The 23,209-nt window shown below is 43.2% G+C and overlaps 1 protein-coding gene across 3 annotated transcripts in view; it reads left to right on the top strand.

Moving 5' to 3' along the window:
• Atp8b1 (ATPase phospholipid transporting 8B1) overlaps positions 1–23,209 on the top strand; it is a 116,309-nt gene that overhangs the window by 6,094 nt on the left and 87,006 nt on the right. The window contains exon 1 of one of the 3 annotated variants that reach the window (XM_058571352.1): positions 20,795–20,815. The exons of the other annotated variants lie outside the window; for them this stretch is intronic. The gene's annotated coding sequence lies outside the window, so the exon portion shown is untranslated. Of the gene's footprint in view, positions 1–20,794; positions 20,816–23,209 lie in introns of those variants that run through there. 3 annotated transcript variants of the gene reach the window in all.

Raw genomic sequence — 23,209 nt, 5'->3', positions numbered from 1 at the left:
TTTATTCTGGTTTTCTCTCTGTGAATTGGATCACTCTATGGTTCCTCATGTTAAGTAGAATCATAATATTTGTCCTTTTGCGACTGGCTTATTGTTCTTAGCATAAAGCCTTCAAGGTTCATCCATGTTGTCACATGCTCCAGAATTTCCTTCTCCTGCAGGGTGAATAGTATTCTATACCCGACGTTTGTGTATCCGTTCAGCTAAACGATGCCTGCTCTGGTTTGTCTGTCTTTGAGGATTGGGAATAATGCTGCTGCCGACCTGAACATGTAAGAATCTGTTTGCTGATGTGATTTTTCGAGCTCTAGAGAAATGTATCTTTCATAAATTAGATGGATGGAGACGTGTGGTATTTAATTCCATACTTTGCTCCAAAACTGCTGGGAGAGAACTTGGGGGACTACAGGAGAATGGCTATATTGGAGACCTGTGAGGGACAGCCTTGTGCCTTCTTTTCAAGCTGCTCTTAGTAAGCCGACAGGTTGGTCTCTCTATCACCCAACTGGCCTGCCATGGAGTTGACAGCTGCTATGTGCCAGGGCAGGTGTGACAGCTTGGGATACATGGCTTCAGTACCTGGCCATCTGCACAGACCACAACTGCCTGTGGAGAGGATATATCAGGGTGGACAAAAAATAAAAATAAAAAATAAAAAAAATCCTAAACTTCCTTCTAGAGTTCAAAAAAAGTTTTAATTGAATACTTAGGTGTCAGATTATTTTCCACCTTAAGGTAGAATCCATGGCTTTAAAACTAGACTCTAATAAAGAAAATGTGGCACATATACACAATGGAATATTACTCAGCCATAAAGAGAAATGAGATTATGGCATTTGCCAGTAATGGGATGGAACTGGAGGCTATCATGCTAAGTGAAATAAGCCAATCCCCTAAAACCAAAGGCTGAATGTTCTCTCTGATATGTAAATGCTAACACACAGTGCGGTGGGGTGGGCAGCGGAGTTTCACCAGATTGGGCAGGGGTGAATAGGGATAAGAGGGGGGATGGGAATGGAAAAGACAGTAGAATGAATCACACATAACTTTCCTATGTTCATTTATGAAAACACAACCAGTGTTAACTCCATATCATGTACAATCACAAGAACGGGAAGTTATACTCTATGTATGAGTAATATGTCAAAATACATTCTACTGTCATGTGTAACTAAAAAGAACACATTAAAAAATATAATAAAGAAATAAATTCAATTGCTGAAAAAAACAACACTAACAAAAGACAATCTAAGGCTCCAAGGCAGAAGGTCAGTTGTAGACTGCAGCATGGCTGAGTTGCCAACTGTTGTATCCCCCTAAGAGTGTGTGGCAGCTTAAAGCCAGGAGCCCGATGGAATTATATGTCAGTGGGTCATGTTAGAAACCGCTTAACCTGTATTTTCTTGGGGAGGTGGGGGTGGATACCTGGGAAATGAACTGTATTTTCTAGAAAACAAAGGTATGTGATATGAGTTTATACTCATAAGTGCCCTAAAAATTAGCCAAATGGGAATTTGCTCATTTGAAAAGCAGGATTTGGGGGCTGGGTTTGTAGCTCAGTGGAAAAGTGCTTGCCTAGCACATGAGAGGACCTGGGTTTGATCCTTGGCACCACATAAAAATAAATAAATTAAATACAAGTATTGCGTCCATCTACAACTTAAAAAATAAAAATAAAATTAAAAAATGAGAGTAGGGTTTTATTTATTTATTTATTTATTAAGATTTTATTTTATTCCATACTGGGAATTGAACCCAGGACCTCGTGCCTGTTAGACAAATGCTCTATCACTGAGCTACATCCCCAGCCCAGGGTTTTCTTAAAAAAAAAAAAAAATCTTCAACCTAAAGTACCACGGTCCCTGAGTGTCCCTTCCTCTTTCCAACCTCAAGCTAATCACAACCACAGAACGGCTCCTGGGGCTAACATAGCTAATCGGGCCATGTGACACTTTGAGCAGCTCTACATGTTTAAGATAATTTACAATTTTTTTATAGTCTTATGCTTCCTCCGTTATAGAGAGAAAAGTAAATATTCTCTCAAAGGTCAGTGTGAGAACGTCAGGCCTCGTGAATGGTGACCTAACTGGCACTTAACATGTCCTGAATCTTTGAGATCAATTGGACCAAGACTATTTAAAGCAGAAGAACACTGGCGGACCCTACATCTTAGTTAGGGATTGTTGTCATCCTTGGAGTTCTGTCATGACACTTCCTGTCTCCTGGGTTGTTCCCAGGGTGGAGGCCCCTCCCACCAACCCTTACAAAGTCTGAAAAAACTGAGGCAGCCGCCAGTCAGGTGTCCCTCAGACGTGTAAGGGTTGCACTCCGTGTGCCAGCTACCTGTCTGTGCTAGTGAACAGAGGAGAGAGCCTGTCCCCAGGTGGCTCACTCACATTTGGGTGACAAATGGGAGAGACAAGGATATATAATGAATAGGAAAATGATACAGCACGCTCTGAGACATGCTGGGAAGACGGAGCAAGCTGCAGTGTCAATAGAGGGGTCACCCCTAAGCGCTCAGAAGAGAGGGTGGCCCAGGAAGATCTGCAGAGTGTACCAGGCAGAGGGGACAGAGAACTTGGACAGGTCCTGAGGTGGGAGTGCCTGGCTTGTCTGATGAGCAGAGGGGGCTGTGACTTGAGTGAGTGGGGGAGGGAGGGAGAAGGAAAAGAGGAAAGCAGAGTGGGGTGGGGGATCCTGCAGGACCTCCCAGGCTGTGTAAGGACTTTGGCTTTGACTTTGTGTGAGCTGGAGAGGGAGGGTGCCAGATGTTGCTCTTTGAAGAGATGAGATCTAACTAGGGTCCTTGTTGCTTTGTGAAGGCCAGCAGCAGGTAGGCTAAGACTGGGGTGGGGGTTGGGAAGGACGCTCCTGGGCAGGGATACCAGGTAAGAGGCTAGACCAGGACAGCTGTGATGGAAGCTTCCAGCAGAGCAGCAGCCTTGGGGGTTCAGATGGGGGACGGGGGTGGGGGGGGTAGGGGAGGGCAGGTTATGGGACTAGATAGATAGAGATGTAAATTTGATTTGATAGATTTTAAAGGCATCAGGATTTCCAGACAGATTGGGTGTGGCTTAAGAGAGGGGCCAAAGATAACCTGGCAGAGCCTGGGTTGCAAAGAGAAATCTGAATCTTGGAATGCCATAAATTCAGTGGGCTGCATTCAGATGGCTGGCCATAGATCATAAAGAAGCTCCTCAGAAGTAGACATATAAGGTTTTGTTCAGAGAGTCCCATCTGTGTTTATCATCAGTGTGTCTTCCTAGTTTGGCAGGGCGAGAGGTTGTTAGAAAAAGGGAATGGTTTGCAGGGAGCACAGACCTGTCCTTTTATTGGTGGGAGGGTGCTCTGCAGGCGGTCCACGGGCACCGAGGAGGGAGGCAGCCCTGCAAGACAACCCCCCCCTTCCACAACTCCAAGGTACTGCTCTTTGCCAATTGGAAAGACGAGCTCTTCCCAACCCCTCAGAAATAAGGGGCGCTCCCTCCCCCATCTCCATTCACATGAGCCTTTAAGGCAAAACTTGTGAGACAGAGTTCGGGTGCGATGTAGGTCCTTGTAAATATTGGGGTTTTTTTTTGGCTTTGGGCAGTAGTGGGAATTGAGCCCAGGGATGCTCTACCACCAAGCTACAGCCCCCTCCCCCTTTTATTTTATATTTTGAGACAGGGTCTCATTAAGTTGCCCAGGCTGGCCCCCAGCTGTGGAGTGCCAGGACTGACTACAAAGTCCACAGAGTTTGTTAGTCATCTAAAGATACTGGCTTTCTGGTGGCCTCATGATTTTCTTTCACCCAATGATTCCATAATTATTTATTGGATACCCACTACTCTCCAGGCCCTGTGCCAGTACTAGTGGCAGATACAATGTTGAACAAAACCAGCATGGTGGTTCCCTACACGGAGTTCTCAGGGTTGTTGGGGTAGGGAGAGAAGAATAGATGTTGAACAAAATAGTGAGCAAGAGGGAAGTTGATTTTGATATATGCTACGTGGATGAAGCATTATGCTGATGAAGATATTGTGCTAAGTGAAATAAGCCAGACACAAAAAAAGTAAATATTGCATGAGTCTACTTACCTGAGATGCCTAGAATAACCAGACTTGTAGAGACAGAAAGTTGAACAGTGGTCACTAGGTGCTGGGGAATATGGGGAGTTATTCAATGGATACAGAGTTTCAGTTTGGAAAGATGAAAAAGTTCTGGAGATGGATAGTGGTGGCAGTGGCATCACAACCAACTTTTTAAAATGGTTTAAATGGTAAATTTTATGTTGCATGTTTTTGGGCAGTGCTGGGGATTGAACCCAGGGCCTTGTGCATGCAAGGCAAGCTCTCTACCAACTGGGCTACATGGCCCACCCCTGTTGTATGTTTTAAACCACAATGAAATGGTCCAGGAGAGTCTCTTGGAGGAGGCTATGCTTGAGACCTAAGGATGAGAAGGCATCTGTCCAAGGACAGTTGGTGGGGGAATTATGTGCAAGACCCTGAAGAGGTTGATGCTTAGTGCTGTGTTCTGAGAACTTTGTGGAGGCCAGAATGGCTGGGGTGCAGGGAGCAGGCTGAGGAGCACGGATGAGGCCCGGCCAAGTTGTGGAGGATCCGATGGATGCCATTAGTAGATTTTTAAGCAGTGGAATGATATAATTTGGTTTCTGGTTTGGGGTGATAAACAAGAGTATGTCGTGGAGAATGGATTGGGGTGGCAACAAGACAGGAAGTGGGGAGGATAACAGTGCGGAGGCTGCTGTGGCATGTGGAAGAACTCCTGGGGGCTTGGGCTGGGAGGATGGGAGTGGACTGAGAAGTGGAGGGTAGGAGTTAACCCAGCTCCTGTGCATGCCGGGCAGGCACAGATGTGGACTCTTAGCCTTGATGATGGGTTAAGTTTGAAAACCTAAAAGAAGTGTCCGGTGATGCTCACGACTCAGGACCATTCTTTCCCATAATGTGTATTGGGTGACCTGCTGCTTTTATTCAGAGTGTGCTTCCTTTCCATGTTCACACTAGCTGGTCCAACCTGTAGGGTAGGGATTGACTGCTCTCTGTTTTCTAACAATGGAACTATAACTTGCCTGAGGTCTCTGAACTAGTAATTGACAGAACCAGAAATTGCACTCAGGTCCCTAGACTTCCCAGGTAAGGGGTCTAGGAACACCTGAACGTTGCAAAATCCATCCAAGTGACCCAGAGTCAGGGTTGCCAGATATAGCAATTAAAAATACAGGACACACAATTAAGTTTGAATTTCAAGTTTAAAAGTGAACAGTTTTTTTGTTTTTGTTTTTGTTTTTTTGGTACCAGGGATTGAACCCAGGGATGCTTAACCACTGAGCTGCGTCCCCAGCCCTTTTCATTTTTGATAAGTATGTCCAGTATGATATTTGGGACTGACACTAAAAATTATGTGTTGTGTATCTAAAAGTCAAATTTAACTGTGTGCTCTGTATTTTTTTCTGGTAACCCCACCCTGAAATGAAGTTTCAGAACATAAAACTGTGATTTGAGAACTCCCTCTTATAAATAAGTCCTGAAACTTCTATGTATTTTGTTTTACTGGGGATTAGGAGAGGAGGATTGGCTTTTGTAGTCTCTCAGAATGATGATGTTGTGATATTTTCCTGGTCTTCGAGGAGTATCTGTCATTTGTAACACTAATGCAGGTCCCCAGCTGCAAATATCAGCTCTGTGAGTCACTGAATGGTGGTTTGACTTTGGCTAAGAATACCAATTCTTCACATTTTTAGACCACTTTATAGTTTTAAAATTTGGGGAGTTGGCAGGATAGATGTTATTTCCCTGGAACACAGAAGAAACCCAAGGGAAAGCAATATGTGGGTGGTGGGTGGACATTGGCAGGAACTGGGTGGGGTGCTCTTCCTACTTCTAGTTTAGTGATAAGCTGTCAGTCTCTGAGCTGGAATCCCTTTGTGCTTCAAATGATGGACCTGATATTTCACAGCTCACCCTCCTGTTGTAATTTCATGGCTCCACATGATCTCATTCGTCATAAGTTTCCCGTATTTAAAACTTTCAGGGTGGAATTAATTTTAAGCACTGTAGGTTCAGATGACAAGGAAACATACAGCGATGTACAGTGGATTCTGTTTTATTTGTTTTGCATTTGCTTTTATTAATTATTTTTATTTCCACACAATGAATACTATAGTAGGTCCCCTTTTTAGATAAGGCCCTTTTCATTTAAAGGTTTTGTCCCCCTATTTTGAGAGATGATAAATCTTCAGAAAAAAACACCAACATTCATTTTCCTGATCATTGAGGTGTGACAAGCTTGAGAGTATTTTTAAAAGAAGAGATTTATTTTTGAAAGTTGAAAATAAGTGCACCAACACCTGTAATCCCAGCAGCTCAGGAGGCTGAGGCAGGAGGATAGAGAATTCAAAGCCAGTCTCAGCAAAAGTGAGCCTCTAAGCAACTCTATGAGACCCTGTCTCTAAATAAAATGCCCTGACACTAAATAAAATAGAGCTGGAGACATGTGACTCAGTGGTTGAATGCCCCTGAGTTCAATCCCTGATACACCAAAGGAAAAAAGAAAAAGAAAAATCAGTGAAGCCAAACTATCAGGAAGGTTTTTGAAACCAGTTTTGAAACAAGCTCAAGGCAAGGCAAGGACCAAGCCACCATGAGAGGAAATGTCACATTGTTGTACCCAGAGCCATACAACTTCAGTGATCCCAATAGACCTGCTTTTTATCAGGTGAAGTTTTATCAGATGAAGTTTTATCTTCTTATAGGTTTGTTTGTATGTGTCATAGGAAAATCAGTAAGCATGAAGTGGTTTTAAATGAACTTGGCACATAACTAAGAGTGTATAAAGATCAGTGACCAAGCTGGATGTGGTGGTACATTCCTGTAATTGCAGCTGCTTGGGAGGCTGAGGCAGGAGGATTGCAAGTTTGAGGCCAGTTTTCAGCAATTTAGACCCTGTCTCAAAGCTGAAAAATAAAGAAAAGACTAGGGATGTAGCTTAGTGCTAGAGTGCCCCTGGGTTCAATCCCCAGTACTATAAAAGAAAGAAGAAAAAAAAATGAGCATTGCAAGAACTGAAGTACATTTTATTAGCAAAATTAAAATCTTGTTTGCCGCTTTGCCTTAGGCACTGGGCAATGATTTCCAATCTAAAAAATTCTTAGAACTTAACAGGAATATTACAAAGTTGATTATCTTTAAACATTTATATTTGAATACTATTTTTTAAAATAGTATTTCTATTATAACATCCTGTCAGGCATTCTTTGTATCCTATAGAATTTGTTTAAAGTGTAAGTTAGTTCTGGTGTTTTTTCTGTTCCAGAATGCCCCCAAATCAATTTGGTCCTTCATGTTTGGCTGCATTTTATCATCTTTACGAGAGGAGATAAAGATGAGAGTATCTCTTCTTTGAACTCAGTCAAATCTTGATTTTGTAACTGTCTCTGACATTTTTGGTTTCTAGTTTTCATAAACCATTAAAAGAACCAATTTCATTATTGAGATGAAGGGGCTCAGATGAGAAAATCCAGCAAAACCACAGCCTTAACGTCCCTGCCTGCGTTAAACTTGCTGGCTCCTTCCTCCTCTGTCCCTGCCCTAACCTAACATGAGATCATGAGACTTTTGTTTAACTTCTTTGGTTGTTTTCCAGATTATCTCAGACACCACTTTGAGACCAACTCTGAGCATCCTGTGTTTGCAGGCATCTGTAGCAGTAATATAAAAAATTTCAGGGTTATTAATATTTAATAATTATTAATATTAATAGACATTAATATTAATAGATATTAATATTAAATGATTATTAAATATTAATAGGTAGGGGGAAAGGATTCAGTGCAAAAGGAATAAGGATAACAATAAAATGTTTGATTATAAAAATGTCATTGATAAAAAAGGAATGTTTTCACTACTGGGACAGAACATGCCTCCTCTGTCTCAGGGTCTCTGCACATACTGTGTTCTTTGCTGGTGACTGTCTTTCTCCTCCTTCCCTCTACCTGATGACCAGGTGCGACTACCTCCCAGAAGGCTTCCTGATTCTTGTCCTGATTCTTGTCCCTTTCAGGTCAAAGTGAGGGCCCGTCTTGTTTCAGTGGCTCTCTGGACAGTCCTGCCCTAGGATGATTGTTGCCATCTCAGGATGGTAGCTGGCTTTTATTTCCACATGCCAGTCTGGCTTGATCAGTGCCTAGGTCGTAGTTGCTTGGACTCTGGTTTTCAAAGTGTGTTTCCTGGACCAGCAACACTAATGTGATGGTGAACCACTCTGGACTCTCTGACTCAGAAGCTCTGGGGCAGGACGCAGCAATCTTTGTCTGTATGTATATGTTCACACCAGGCTGCCACCTCACATAGCAGAGAACAGCACCTCAGTAGGGTTTACACCTCCTGCTGTTCTCCAGTCCCATATTAAATAGTGAGGTCAGAGACATCCCTTTTTCTACACTGGCATTAGCTGCTGTTATTAAATACATATGAGAGAGAAGACATTGAACAACTTTGAACCAACAACTGTTGGCTGTTTTTATAGTGACCTGGTAACAAAAAAGAATCCATTTTGGTCTAATTAGGTGTATGTTATGACTCTCATGCCTTCAATAAATGGCCAGAGGAGAATAACCAAGTTCTTGGACCTTATAACTTAGCAAAAGAGTCACAAACACACATAAACATTTACTTAGTAAAATAGTCTCGAACAAAAAATGGATTTGGCGTAACTTTTAGGATCTATTGTCATGCTTTAACATCTCTGGAAAAATGGATTCTTGTGACATTTTGGTTTCAGAGACTTATTTGCAATGGTGTACAGAAACTCTTAGACCATTCCTACTCTGAGCTATGAACACAGCTGGCCATGAAAACAGCTGGTACCTGTTCTGTCTTGAGTTGTTATTGGCAAAGCCAAGGGATAGAGAGTTTTCAAGATTTTGAGAGTATTTGGGGGTTAGTGTAATTCTAGTTGTTTCCTAATGCGATGGAGCAAAATCAAGCTTCAAACTTGGCCTGTCTCAGTCAATCAATTTTCGGTGCTTGTCCACAAAACCAGAACATGAGACATTCTAGTGATCCAGGAAGCTCTTACCCTGGTTTTGCTATGAGGTTTCTACAGGATCTAGTTTATTAAAGACATTTTGGTAAGGTATCCTTAACCTAACCAACCAGAGTTGATTTTGCCTTCCTGGGGACATTTTAGGTTGTCACTACTCAGGAGATGTTACTAACATCTAGTGGAAGGGACCAGGGATGCTGCTAAAATCCTACAATATGTCGGAGTTGAGAAATCCTGTCCTAAACCCTTAAAATGCTGGGGCCCCACAGGACTCATTGCCAACACATTTCTCACTCCATGCAGTGTACCTCCCATGTACCCCAAACCTACCCCATTGAGAAGTGAACCTCCACCCATTTTAGAAGGTAAGGCCTCTCCAGCTGATGCTTTCATGAGAAATCCTTTCATAAGAAATCTCCAAGGTCCGATGCTTCTACCTCCAGAAGACCTTGGCTCCAACCAATTACCCCTACCTCTGCTGCCCTCCATTAAGTTCAAGTCACCATCCTCCCTCCCTTCCCTGGACCATTCCAGTAGTCTCCTAACCAAGGTCTCCATTGCCACCCTGCCTCCTCCAACTCAGACTGCCAGTCGGATCCTGGGTCATGTCCACACCCAGCAGCAAAACCTTTTAGTGGCTCACCACTGCAGCGATGACAGCTCGGACCCCTGCCTCCTATTAACTCCATTCTTGTCCTCCTCAGCCTCAGTATGGAGCATGGCAAGTCCTTCCCTGTGCCAGGAACTTCACATTTGTTGCTGTCTCACCTGAGACACTCTTCCACAGAACCTCCTCCTTATCTTTCACTTTTTGGCTTGTGTCAGTTCTCAGAGTCTTCTCTGACCACTTCTGCTAGAGGAGGTCCTTCCTAAACCAGGCATGGTGGCACACACCTGTTATCCTAGCTTCTTGGGAGGCAGAAGCAGGAGGAAGATCACGAGTTCCATGCCAGCCAGGGCAGCTGAGCAAGACCCTATCTCAAAATAGGAGCGAAAAAGATAACCAAGGAGCTCCCTCCAAGTTTTTCTTATATTCATCAGAGTGTAACCCTTTATTTATTTGTTGGATTATTGGAATGCTGTTCCTGTGAGGTTGGACACTCCCTAAAGAGGGACCACATCGGTCTTGCTCACTGTAGCTCTGTGGCTGACGAAGACTGAGTCCTGCTGTTGGAATAATGTTGACATAATATTGTTGAGAGTAGTTACTGCTTGGTGGTGAACGAATGAGGACTAGATATGATTGAGACAGGCAGTAAGAAATGTGAGCTGTGGGATCATGAGGAGGGGAGCTGCTAACTCAGTTTAGGGGTGTTCAGGAAGGTTCCTAAGAAGGGGTTATATTGGAGAGTCATTTTGAGAAGAATGATTTGAGGTTTCCCAAGCTTAGAAAATGATAAAAAGTTCCAGTTGGTGTAGTTGGGAGAAATGCTTGAAATTAAATGGATCCTAGAGAAAATCTAGGATCACCCAGAGAGTGCCAACTTCCACCTTGTAGACCAGCAGTGTGCCAAACATGAACTTTCATGAGATCCTCCTGAAGATCTTGTTAAAAATGTAGATTTGGAGTTTGGTCATGGGTGAAGTTCTCCATTTCTAATAAGCTGTAGACGAGGCAGATGATGCTGGTCCATGGGCCTCACTTTGAATAGCAAGGACATAGAGAATAGGAGAAGACCAGAAATGTTGGAATGACTGTACCACGTCTCTTCACATGTGCTAGAGGAGCTTACTTATGTTCTCTTCAATGCTTAATTTTCTTTTAGATCATCTCCTTGTGGTTTTATTTAAAGTTCTTATTCTCCATGGGCCTTCCCATGTTATTAAAGGAATAGGAAAAAACAAGAAGACTAGTTACGCCACAGGTGTCCACCCTGTTGTGTGCTGTATCTTCAGAAAAGACAAAATAGGATTAATCCAATCTGGTCATCAGTTGGAGGGTGAATTTGTTCTCCTAAAAAAAAAAAATTATAGTTATTGGTATATATACACAATGGAATATTACTCAGCATTAAAATAGAATAAAGTTATGGCATTTGCAGGTAAATGGATGGAGTTGGAGAATATAATGCTAAGTGAAGTAAGCCAATACCAAAAAACCAAAGGCTGAATGTTTTCTTTGATACGAAGGATGCTGACTCATAATGGCGATGGGTGCGGGGAGCATGGGAGGAATGGAGGGACTTTGGATAGGGCAAAGGGGAGGGAGGGGAAGGGAGGAAGCATGGGGGTAGGAAAGACAGTGGAATGAGATGGACATCATTACCCTAAGTACATGTATGAAGACACAAATGGTGTGACTTTACTTTGTGTACAACCAGTGACTTGAAAAATTGTACTCTATATGTATAATATGAAATGAATGGCATTCTGTCGTCATATATAACAAATTAGAATAAATAAATAATTTTTTAAAAATAAAATGAATTAATATGAACAAGAAAAAAATTATAGTTAAGCAAGCAGTTGAACTTCACATTGTCCAGAGCCTCCTTTAAGATGCATCTGGCATGGGTATTGAGGAATTTCTATGTGTGGGTGTGGTCATTCATTCTTGGCTTTCTGATAGATGAGGTCCTCAAACTTGGCTGCACATTAGAACCACCCAGGAAGCATAAAAAATGTTGATGGCTGACCTGAGGACTTCACTTCCAGAGATTCTAATTAATCAAACAGGAATACACCTAGGGCAATTCTAGTGTATAGTCAAGACAGAACTGCTTGGGAGGTAGACAGTGTCAGAGTCCATACCATTTATACCATGTTTTTAGTGTATCAGAAATTTGCTTGGGCCAACCAGGCACAGTGGTGCATGCTTATAATCTGGCATAGAAGGAGGCTACAGCAAAGGATCTCAAGGTCAAGGCCAGCCTCAGCAATTTAGCAAAATCCTAAGTAACTTAGCAAGATTCTGTCTCAAATTTTTTTTAAACAAGGCTTTTGGGTTTGTGGAAATGTCTAGATAGGAACCTATAATGGAAGAGATTGAAATACATGAGTGGTGTAAGATAAGGCGGGGATTCTGCAACACATCAGTCGTGGGTGGCCTTGATCAAGACACTGAACTTCATAGCTCAGGTCTGTGGAGTTATTTGCTTATGACAAAGTGCTTTCACTTGCAATATCTTATTTTCTCAAGAATTCTTAGGAGAGCAGGGCACCTTGCCCCTCTGATCCTCTCTGCACAGTCTTGCATTGTCTGCGATTCAGCTGCAGCATCCCTGTGGCCTGTGGGCCTCCCACAGATTTTCCGGGCTGGGTCATGTGTGGCTTCCCCAGGCTCCCATGTTCCTGGCCGTCCCATCCTCTCCTGAAATTACTGTATTCAACTTTAAAGTATGCATTGGGGCTGTCACCCTATGAGATGTAGTGAGAGGGTCACCATAACTTCTTCCTCCCTAGTCCATGAAGGGAGGCCTTCAGTAAATGACGAGTTAATTAATTAGTACATTGATTTCCACTTTAAAGATGGGGACACTGAGGCCCAGGGAGACTAAATACACCTCCAGTACTCTTAACCTTCCCTCATCTTTCTAAGCTCTGGATCCATCTTCTCAAAAGAAAGTATTGGGACATTTTCTTGAACAACTTTGATAGCTCTAAAATGGGTTGGTTTGTTTTATGGTTTTAACTAGTATTGCCAAAATTCAACGAAACACTCCAGACAGGGGTGAATCAATCTCAAGAATAAAAATATGATCAAAGTAGTCCACCTTTTGGCAAGAAAGAAAATTCATATCACACCTCACCCTAGAACAGGACCCCAGCCCTGACTGCCGGGCATTGTAATCCCTTCAGGGACCTTTGAAAAAAGTAGAACTTCCTGTCTGAAATCCCCAAGTGATTTTGAAGCAGAGAAATCAGGATTTAAGGTCTACTTTTTGGTGCTCTTGGAGATTACTCATATTTGACCAGCAGTGAATGATTTTCAAACCTGGATTTTTAGTCAGGTAACGGTGGTACACACCTGTCATTGCAGTAACTGGGGAGATGGAGGCAGGAGGATCACCCATTTCAGGCCAGCCTGGGCAATTTAGTGAGATTGTGTCTCAGAATGAAAAATAAGAAGGACTGGGGATGTAGTTCAGTGGTTCAACCCCCAGTAGCAAAACCCCAAAACAGGAACCCCAAACCCCCATTTTGATGAACCGTAAACAGCTGGCTGATCCCAAAGCAGCCTCAGCTGAGCAGCCACACACACTGCTGAGAAGAGGAAGTTGCCTTCTGCTTAAATCATGCCCTATCAGGGATGTGGCTATTGAGACTGGACTCTAGACCACTTAGAAGTAATTTCCTAATCAGTTAGGATGATGAGGAGGAGGAAGGCTGGGTGTGCCTGAAATTGAAAGAAGGGAAGAAATTCAGAACCACATCCCTGCTCTGTGAGGGTGAGACTGTCCCCAGATGGACTAAGATATGGGTATCATAATATTATTGCCATCAGGCAGCCCCTTTGGCTAAAGCCAATTAAGAGATTTTGAGAGTTGCAAAATTTTAAGGGTCAAGCAAGTATATTTTGTGGAGTTTAAATGAACACTACAGAATCCGGGTGGCCAGGTCCAGCCTCCCCTCCCTGTCTTCACAGAAGTTTCTCTGTCCTGGCCTCCCGCCTGCCAGCCCTGTCCTGGAAGCCTGCCCATCACAGTTTTAATTGTTAAATTCCAGGAGCGTGAATATATGTAAACATACAACAGGATGTTCCTCCCAGCTGTGTGGAGGGACCTGGAGCCAGCAAGACGGCCTCCTCCTTCAAATTGAGCAAAAGCTTCAGCTACGTTTACAGGAACGATAGTTGTGCGTTTTCATTTTTTAAAGGACTTTAAAAATTTCCACCAGTTGAGTACGTTTTCATCCACTCCTGGACTTACTTGAATTAAGTACAAGATTTAAAAAAAAAAAAAAGAAGATACTTGGTTTACCTTTTGGAACTTCAGCTTTTGAACATTTCTCTATATTTATTGTCATCTTTCAAAACAGTTTTACATTTACAAAAAAACTTGGGGAATTTGAGGTGCATGACAATCCATACGTAAGGAGAATCAGAAATATGGACTTGAGCTCCTTGCTTTTTTCAGCTTCTGAAGTCTAGCATGTATCACAGGGTTAGCAGAAAGAGAATATTTACCATTATACATATTTCTTTTTTTTTCATTCAATAAGTTAAAAATTGGTAATGAATCATACCAAAAATAAGATTAAAAACAACATGTTCAGTGTTGCTAACACAAAATAGTGAGCTTTAGGCCATAGTTGATATCAACTTCAGATTTTACTAGTTAATTTTAAATTTTATTTTTGCCTCCTTGGGCAGCCCTCTGTCCATGAAAAGCTCATAGTTCTTTGCCTTTCTGATACTGGGGTTTGAGTGAAGTCATTTCCCTCTGGTTTTCATTTTACTGCCAGATTTCTTCTGCTAGTTCCAAAAAAGCCCTCTCAAACCACTTTTGACCAAATTTGGTCGCTGCTAACACATCTCAGGATTCTTGTGTAATTTCTCTCTGGTTTTCATTTTACTGCTAGACTTCTTAGGCCTCTTCCATAAAAACCTTCTCAAATGACTTCAGACCAAATTTGGACCCTGCTAAAGTATCTGCTTAGGTATAATTTCATGAGTGCCTCTCCTTACGGATGATCTCCCCTTGAGTGGAAGTTAGGTTTTGTGAGGCCCTTCTAATGAAGAGCATATGGTCATGGTGATGGGATGTTACTTCTGAGGCTTGGGTACAAACAGAACCTACATTCCTGCTGCTCAAGTTCTTTGGCTGTCTCCCTTGCTCTGAGAGAAGCCAGCCTCCCTCCATGTTGGATCTGCCTCATGGAGAGACATATGGCAAAGGACTGAGGGTGTCCTCCAACCAACAGCCCAGGAGGAACTGAGTCCTGCCTGTTAGGTCATAGCTAGCAGTGAGCAGTGAGATGCTTGGTAAAGGTCATAAAGTGCTCTTGAAATTACCTCAAGTTCCTCCTTTGTGATGAGGTCAAAAAGTGTTCTTTAAATTACTTTTGGAAATGACAAAATCATAGAATTTGCAGGGAAATGGATGGCATTAGAGCAGATTATGCTAAGTGAAGCTAGCCAATCCCTAAAAAACAAATGCCAAATGTCTTCTTTGATATAAGGAGAGTAACTGGGAACAGAGTAGGGACGAAGAGCATGAGAAGAAGATTAACATTAAACAGGGATGAGAGGTGGGAGGGAAAGGGAGAGAGAAGGGAAATTGCATGGAAATGGAAGGAGACCCTCAGGGTTATACAAAAGTACATACAAGAGGAAGTGAGGGGAAAGGGAAAAAAAAACAAGGGGGAGAAATGAATTACAGTAGAGGGGGGTAGAGAGAGAAGAGGGGAGGGGAGGGGAGGGGAGGGGAGGGGGGTAGTAGAGGATAGGAAAGGCAGCAGAATACAACAGACACTAGTATGGCAATATGTAAATCAGTGGATGTGATTCTGCAATCTGTATACGGGGTAAAAATGGGAGTTCATAACCCACTTGAATCAAAGTGTGAAATATGATATATCAAGAACTATGTAATGTTTTGAACAACCAACAATAAAAATTAAAAAAAAATAAAATACTTTTGGGTCCTTCTTTAAACTATCTTAAGAAATCAAATGGTGGAATTTAATCTGTAGAAAACAAAAGTAAGGGAGCTATTTGTAAAACACGTCAAGAGAAAAGGATTCATGGGACCAACTCTTGGCAGGGTTCCCTGAGGTTGATGTGAAGTTAGGAGTTATGGCTATAAGCATCTCCAATTTTCTGGGAAGAAAGATTCCTTTAGTAACACAGGTGCATTAAGGTAACTTCTGACCAACTATTGACCCCAGTGCCCACATCAATGTGGAATTGACTTGTAGATGAAGCCACCCTAAATAGGATGGCCACCATGACAGTTCCGAAGAGGACTAATTAAGGTGAAAAATTTCACCACCCAACATGAAGGAGGAGTTGAACACCTCATTGACAAAGGTCATGGAAGGGGGACCCCAGATTTCAAGTTAAACATAAAATAATAATAAATGTGGGGACAGCATTGTCTCCTTTGTTGTTCTCTGCTCAGAGATGGCCCACTCTCTCTCTTGAGAGTGCTCTCTGCTTAAGCCTCACTTTGCTTTTACTTTACTTTCACCTGTAATAAACTTCTCTGGCGTGACTTTTGGTGTTTGACTTTAAATTTTCTTGTGTCGCAACACAAGAACCGAGGTTTGGCGTTTCAGCTTCCTGCTTGCCTGTGACACTGCCAACAACCCGAGAGTACGCTAGGAATTAGATCCTCCCAGAGTGAACTTTCAGGTGACTGTAGTATGGTTGACACCTTGATTGTAGCCTTGTGAGAGATCCTGAGCCATGCCCTGCTTGCCAAGCATCTGAAACTGAGATGATAAATGCTTGTGTTCTATACTGCTAAAGTTTGGTGTATTTTGTTAGGCATCTAGCTATATCTAACTAATATGAGAACAAAGACTTGAAAAGTTCAGCTGAAGTGTCCCCTGCCTTTGGGCAGCTTACAGTTTATCTACTATAATTTCTTTGGTTGTTAGGCATTACTGATAAGGCAAGGTGTGAACCCATTACCCTTACTTATTTCCTGATAAAGAGTTGTAACAAAAAATAATTCAAACTTCAGATTTTGCCCCACATATTTCTTTAGTTTATTTTTTTTGTATAAGCAATACATGCAAGAGGTACAATCTTCACCAACTACAAAACGATGTTGAGTATAAGATGTGCCTCCTCGTCCTCTTTGACCCCATTACTCACTCGCCTTCTCCAAATGTCCCAGCCATTCCCAGTTCACTGGTTAACTTTCTAGGGAAGGTCTACACATTTCCAAATAAGTACAAACATGCCCCCTGCCCCCAAACAAATGGCAGTGGAATTTAACAAATTCTACAGATTAAATTAAATTTGCCTAGATAGAGACAGATAGAAATCAGATTGAAATCTTAGGTGGTTTCTGCCTTTGGAATCTGCTCTCAATTGAAGAGATAAGAGCTGGAGGAAACAGCTGGAAAACATCAGGGAGAAAAGAAAGTGGTCAGTCACCTGTAGCATAAGGGTGGGCTGCAGAGGGCTTCAGAGAAGCCTTCTGGTTTACCCACTTGCCTTCGGGCAAAAACACCCAGGTGTGCTTCTTTTGAAAAGCTTCTACAATGACATTTGCTGTTGACCTTTGGGGAGGGCGGGATGGGAGGAGTAATTTTCTATATTAGAAAATGTACCAATCTGTCCAGTCTTTTGATATTTTTGGTGAGCTTCACCCTAAGAACCCTTCCTATTGTGAAAACTTGCTTTGTTTTTGTTGGTCTTGCAGTGCTGGGGGTGAAACCCGGGCCTCCTGTATGCTAGGAAAGCACCCCACGAGCTGCACTCCTAACCCCAAATTGCATGGTTGCTCCTGGTTACTTCTAAGAAGTTAATATGACTCTGAGCTGGACGGGGACTGGGTGCTGAGGACAGAGGCAAAGAGAGAGAGGGGCTTGCTATTGGACTTCCACTTCTCTCTGTGCCCAAGGGCCTGATCTGAGTCCCCGAGTGTTATTAATTGGGGTGGGGGTGTCCCAGGCTACCAGAACAAGAGTTGATCTCTTCCCTGGCTGGCCTGAGACCCTCGTCACACATCTTTACCTGCTCCCGGCTCAGTATCCTTTCTGTGAACTGAAGGTGATGAAACCAAATCATTAAGCTGGATCATTAAACCAGCTTCATGGTAAGTGCAGATAATTCATGCCCAGCAAGAGGTTGACTTAGGAGTTTGAGGTGGTGTTATTATTCCAGGCATTACCTTTAAACTGACAGGTGGCCTGCCAAAGGAAGTCGCAGTGGAGGCCAAAAGGACAGACTCTGGCTGAACACAGAGGTCAGGTTTGTTTCCTGTATGTGGAGTGTCAGCTCAAGTGAATCGAATCCTAAAGTTGACTTACCTGGTTGTTATGCCAAGTAATAAGAAGAACTAATCCTGTTTATTTTTGTTTGGAAACTATAGAAAAGGCAGCCTTCAAACAAATCGTACTGTTGTTTCCAACGACTCCTGCTTCCCGTGACTGGAATTCAGTGTCATCTACCCTTGTGCTGGTGCCATTTTTTCTTTTATTGCTATTTTTCTTTTATTTTAGATTTTTTCTTTTATTGTGACTAAAGCAACATAGGAGAGGACAGATTTTAAATGTTTACTTAATTTTGACACTGCTCCCCAACAGAGTCTCTTGCTCTAGGTAGAAGCACTAATTAATGTTTCTTTATTTTAGGCCAATCATCTGTGACCCTGATAATGTGGTCAGACCCCTATTGGATCCTTCTCTCCCTGCCTCTTTCTCTTCCCTCTTCCTCCTTTTTTTCTCTTCTTCTCCCCATCCCTCTCCAAATATTTGAGTACCTACTATGTGCCAGGCTCTTCTAAATATTTTGGATGCAGCAGAGATAAAAAGAGTCAAAGTCCCTTACTTCCTGCCCTGATGGCACCTTCATCTTCGTAAGGACAGACAGAGGAAACCAACACGTGGCATGAACATTTATCACATGATGACAAATGCCATTAGAAAAATAGCAGGAGGAGTAGATGAGGCCAAGGGCTGACTAGTTTGTTCAGGTGACTGGGGAGGCCTCATTAGGAAGGTGACCTTTCATCCAGTCAGCAAATATCTCTGCCATGTTTCCTGTGTCTTGGGCTCTGCTCTCAGGGCTGGGGATGTGTCTGAGTGACAGGATGAGAGTAAGCTGGTGGAAAGAGGCAGATCATCCATGCATTTAGAGTCTGTCCAAAGATTGGAATTGCTATAGGACACAGTGTAAAGAAGGGATCCCGGGGGTTGGGGTTGCACAGTTCAAACATGGTGGCAATCGGGCTGGTTCCCTAAAAAGATGATGTCTCAGCTAAGGTGGTCTCTGCAGGGGGCTGAGCCCTATGGCTACTGGGGACGATGGGCTCAGGGACAGATACTGCACAATACTGGGGATCGGAGGGATTGGGGGGATGTTCCAGAAGTTACCAGGAGCAGAGAGGGTGTGTGGACAGAGGAGAGGGAGTGAGGGTGGAGAAGAGGAAAAGAGAGTGGGTAGATTGGGGTTCAGTGTGAGAGAAATGAGAACCCACGGCAGGCAGGACTTTGAGCTAAGGAGTAACAAGACGCTTCTGAAAAAATCCATCTGCTTTCTGTGCTGAATTCAGTCTGGAGGTGCCTGGAATCCAGGTGACAGATCATGGGACTTCAGCCAGGCAGGGAGCAGGGGGATGGGATGAGGTTGTAGGTTCTGGAAACCTTTGGAAGGCAGAGCCAACAATGGATCTAGCACAGGGTGGAGAAAGGAAAGTCCAGACATCTCCAGGTGTTTGGCCAGAGCTCCTGAAAGGGTGGGGTTGACTTTCACTGAAGTGAAGGAGCCTAGGAGAAGAGTGGGGTTAGGAGTGGGGATGAGCCGGGCACAGTGGTGCATGACTGTAATCACAGCAGCTTGGGAGGCTGAGGCAGGAGGATCGTGAGTTGAAAGCCAGTCTCAGCAAAAGCAAGGCATTTAGCAACTCACTGAGATCCTGTGTCTGAATAAAATACAAAATAGGGCTGGGGATGTGGTTCAGTGGTCCAGTCCTGAGTTTAATCCCCGGTACCCACCCCCTCCACAAACAAAATAGTGGGGATGAGAGGCTCTATTATGTTTGAGTCAAGAGCTGAAGTTTTAAAATTAGCTTCCTTTTGCAATTAAAAAGACGAAGGAACCACCCTCCTCTTCAATAAAATACTAAGTGTGTGTACATCTGTTGCCAAAGTGTATCCTAATGAGAAGAGGAAACTAAAAACTTGCTCGCACTCTTTTCTTCCCTGACGTTCTTCCCCCCAGCCCCCAACCCTCATGAAGGAGAGGTGAAATGCTGCTGCTTGGCCCAGGGACCAACCCACCCCTCCCCTGCTGCACTCCTTGTTGGCCTCTGCCCTTGTCCTGTCTACAGGGACAGTAGGAATTTGCTGCAATCTTGTCTTGGCCACAGATTAGCACTGTCTCTTCCTGGAGTTGCTGGTCAGGGTTATCATTTCCAAAGGGCTCATCTGATTGGGACAGTTCCAGTTGGGGAGGACCCAGGTTTCTTGCTGGATGGGCTCTCCGCCTCCTCACCTCTGCTGGTGCTTCAGACCTCAGGGCCCAGCTCATTTCTTCGGGGACATCTTCCTAGCCTCCTCTCTCTGCTCTCAGTCCCCATTGTCCCAGGGGCTCCTCCATCAGTGTAAAGGAATATTTCTGTGGACTAGAATCCTGTCTGCCCTGCTCAGTCTTCAGCTTCCTGGAGACAGGAGCCAGGCGGCTCTCCTCCAGCTAACTGAGCACCTGTCATGAAGTCGGGTGACACCTGTCCTGTGCTGGGAAGCCTCTAATGGCCTCCCCTTTTCAGTGCATGAATTCCAAGTGCCTCTAACCCACAAGGCCTTCCCAGCCTTGCCTTGCTCTGCTTTCCAGCCTCTTGTAACCACTGCTGTCCTCGTTCCTCTGCCTAGGTACACTGCAGTGATTGAGCTACTTCTGTATACACAGTAGGGCTGATCCTTTGCCCCAGGTGTCCTTCTCCTGAACACCTCCTCCTTTCATTCCCTCCTCCCTGCCAACCTGCTCAGGGTCCCACAGGATCTTCAAGGCCCAACTCAAATGCCATCCTTCCTCCACCCTTGACTGATCATCAGGTCAATTGAGCTCTCTGCATTCTCTGTCTAGCCCCACGAGCAATGGATTCCAGTTAGACCACTGTTTCTGCATAGACTACGTGTGGATGAGGTAAGGTTGGGGCCCATATTTCCTTTGGCCTTACATTCTTATCTACAGGTACTTTCTAGACTTACATATACAGGCACTTTATACATTATGTACGCTTATATCTTTCATGTATTTATCTTATCTTTATATACTTGAGTATACTTTGTATCTTTTATATATTTATATTCTTATCTTTAGATACTCTGTGTGCTTATATACTTTATATATAAAAAAATTACTTATTTTATTGCATTGATTTGGGAGTAATAAAGGAAACAGTGAACCTTTATATTTTAGGGGGTTTGTTTCCTAGGATTAATTCTTTTTGTTTTGTTCTGTTTGGGTACTGGGGATTGAACCCAGGGCTGCTCTACCACTGAGCTACATCCCCTGTCCTTTTTATTTTGGGGACAGGACCTCACTAAGTTATTGAGACTGGCCTCAAACGTGCCATCCTTCTATCTCAGTCTCCTGAGTCACTGGAATTAAAAACATGTGCGACCATGCTTCATCCTAGTATTAATTTTAACTCTTTTGTTAACCAAGTTACAGATTTGGCCTCAGAAAACTTGGGAAGGTTTTGTTTTGGGGAGTTAGTTTTTGTTTTCCTTTTTAGCACAACTTTAGGAAAGTTTTTAAGAATCAAATCCAATGTAATAGACTTCTTTATAAAAACCAATAGAACATAGTTTTTAAATATAAACCAATATAAATACTTCTTTGGAATAGAAACACTGTAGCCATGCTTTCTGAGAGCCATTATGTTGATGACTGTTTTTATCACAACATCTGTGGTGGGAACTGGAACTCTAAGCACAGGTTTATTTGCCTCGAAGCTAATGGTACACCCTGTTGATTCCCTCCCAGATGTCTCTAGAGAATTTCTTTGCCCTGAGCTGTGTTACCTTTGGAATGTGTTTTGTTGTTGTTGTTGTTTGTTTGTTTGTTTTTCTGGTTGTTCCTACCATACTGCTAAGTGTGCCCTTGAGTTACAGGAGAACTAATTTATCTTGTTTGGTTCTACTCATATCTTTGGAAACTGAATGTGTTCTGATCAGCTCATTGGCTTCCAAGGTCAGGAATTACAGTAAGATGTAGACCTGAGGCCCTACCCCATGCACGCACCCTGTCACTTGTGTGGACTAAGTGAATCATAAGGCCCAGAGGACAACCTGTCACTTATCAGAAAGGAAGCTCTGCCATTGGCTTTTGAAGTGCACTTACCTAAAAATAACTCCTCAGCCGGATTTTTGGAAACTTGAGTAAGGGAAACTTGATGATCTCAGGTCATTTGGGAATTATAAAAAAGGCGACGGAGAGACCAGGAAGTCAGGGAATTGTGTCCCACGTCCAGTGCTGAGCCCAGTACTTAGAAAGGAGATGGTGATATCCTGGTTCCTTCTAAAGCAGCAGGGGAAAGTAGGAACATCTCAGAAATGTTTGTAAAAATGATTGTCTGCTTTCACTTTATGGGTTCAATAAAACCACGTGAGTGTGTAAGGGATCTTACGTATCCAGTCAAGTAGTTTGTCTGCATTAGAAATAGCTCTATTTGGATTTTATGAAATGGTTGTGAAAAAAGATTTACCATCTTGCTGGGCGCAGTTTCAGCTCAGGAGGCTGAGACAGGAGGATAGCAAGTTCAAAACCAGCCTCAGCAAGGTGAGGCTCTAAGCAACTCAGTGAGACCCTGTCTTTAATAAAAAGACAAAAATAGGGCTGAGGATGTGGCTCAGTGGTTGAGTGTCCCTGGGGAGGGGGGTCCCCAGTACCCCCCCAAATTTTACCATCTTAATTCTCATCTTTTGCAACCAGCATTAAATCCTGACCTCCTCCTGAGAAGGGTTAAAGTCCATATATATAAAATATATTGTTTTAGTTATAGATGGACACAATACCTTTATTTTATTTATGTGGTGCTGAGGATCAAACCTAGTGCCTCATACATACTAGGCGGGTGCTCTACCACTGAGCCCGAACCCTAGCCCTAAAGTCCTTATCTTTAATAAAGAGGTAACACTAAATTATCCATGTCTGGCTGTCCATTATGTTCTGCTCCATTTCCTCAACACTGAAGCATGTCAGCTTATTTTAACCTAGAAGAGTGTGTATGTGTGTATTTTTGGCCCCCAGTACTGGGGATTGAACTCCAAGGGGTGTTTTACCACTGAACAACATCCCCAGCTCTTCTTATTTAGTTATTTAGAATTTTGAGACAGAGTCTTGTTAAGTTGCCTAGGCTGACCTCAGACTTGAACAGCTGAGATTGCAGGAGCTCACCACTGTGCACCGCATATCTAGATGTATATGGCCATGAACTTGGAATCATCAGCATGGAAGAGGGAGCTGATTAGATCTTGATCTCCTGTCAGGGCAGATCTGGGAAGAAAGGGGTCACTGAAGAGCAAGGAGTCT

The sequence above is a fragment of the Marmota monax genome, unplaced genomic scaffold (assembly GCF_021218885.2).
Source record: "Marmota monax isolate L192 unplaced genomic scaffold, Marmota_monax_Labrador192_F-V1.1 WCK01_AAM20220418_F8-fsc00088, whole genome shotgun sequence".
NCBI lineage: Eukaryota > Metazoa > Chordata > Mammalia > Rodentia > Sciuridae > Marmota > Marmota monax.
Note: the sequence above shows the minus strand (reverse complement) of the source record. Positions and strands in the feature narration are given on the sequence as shown.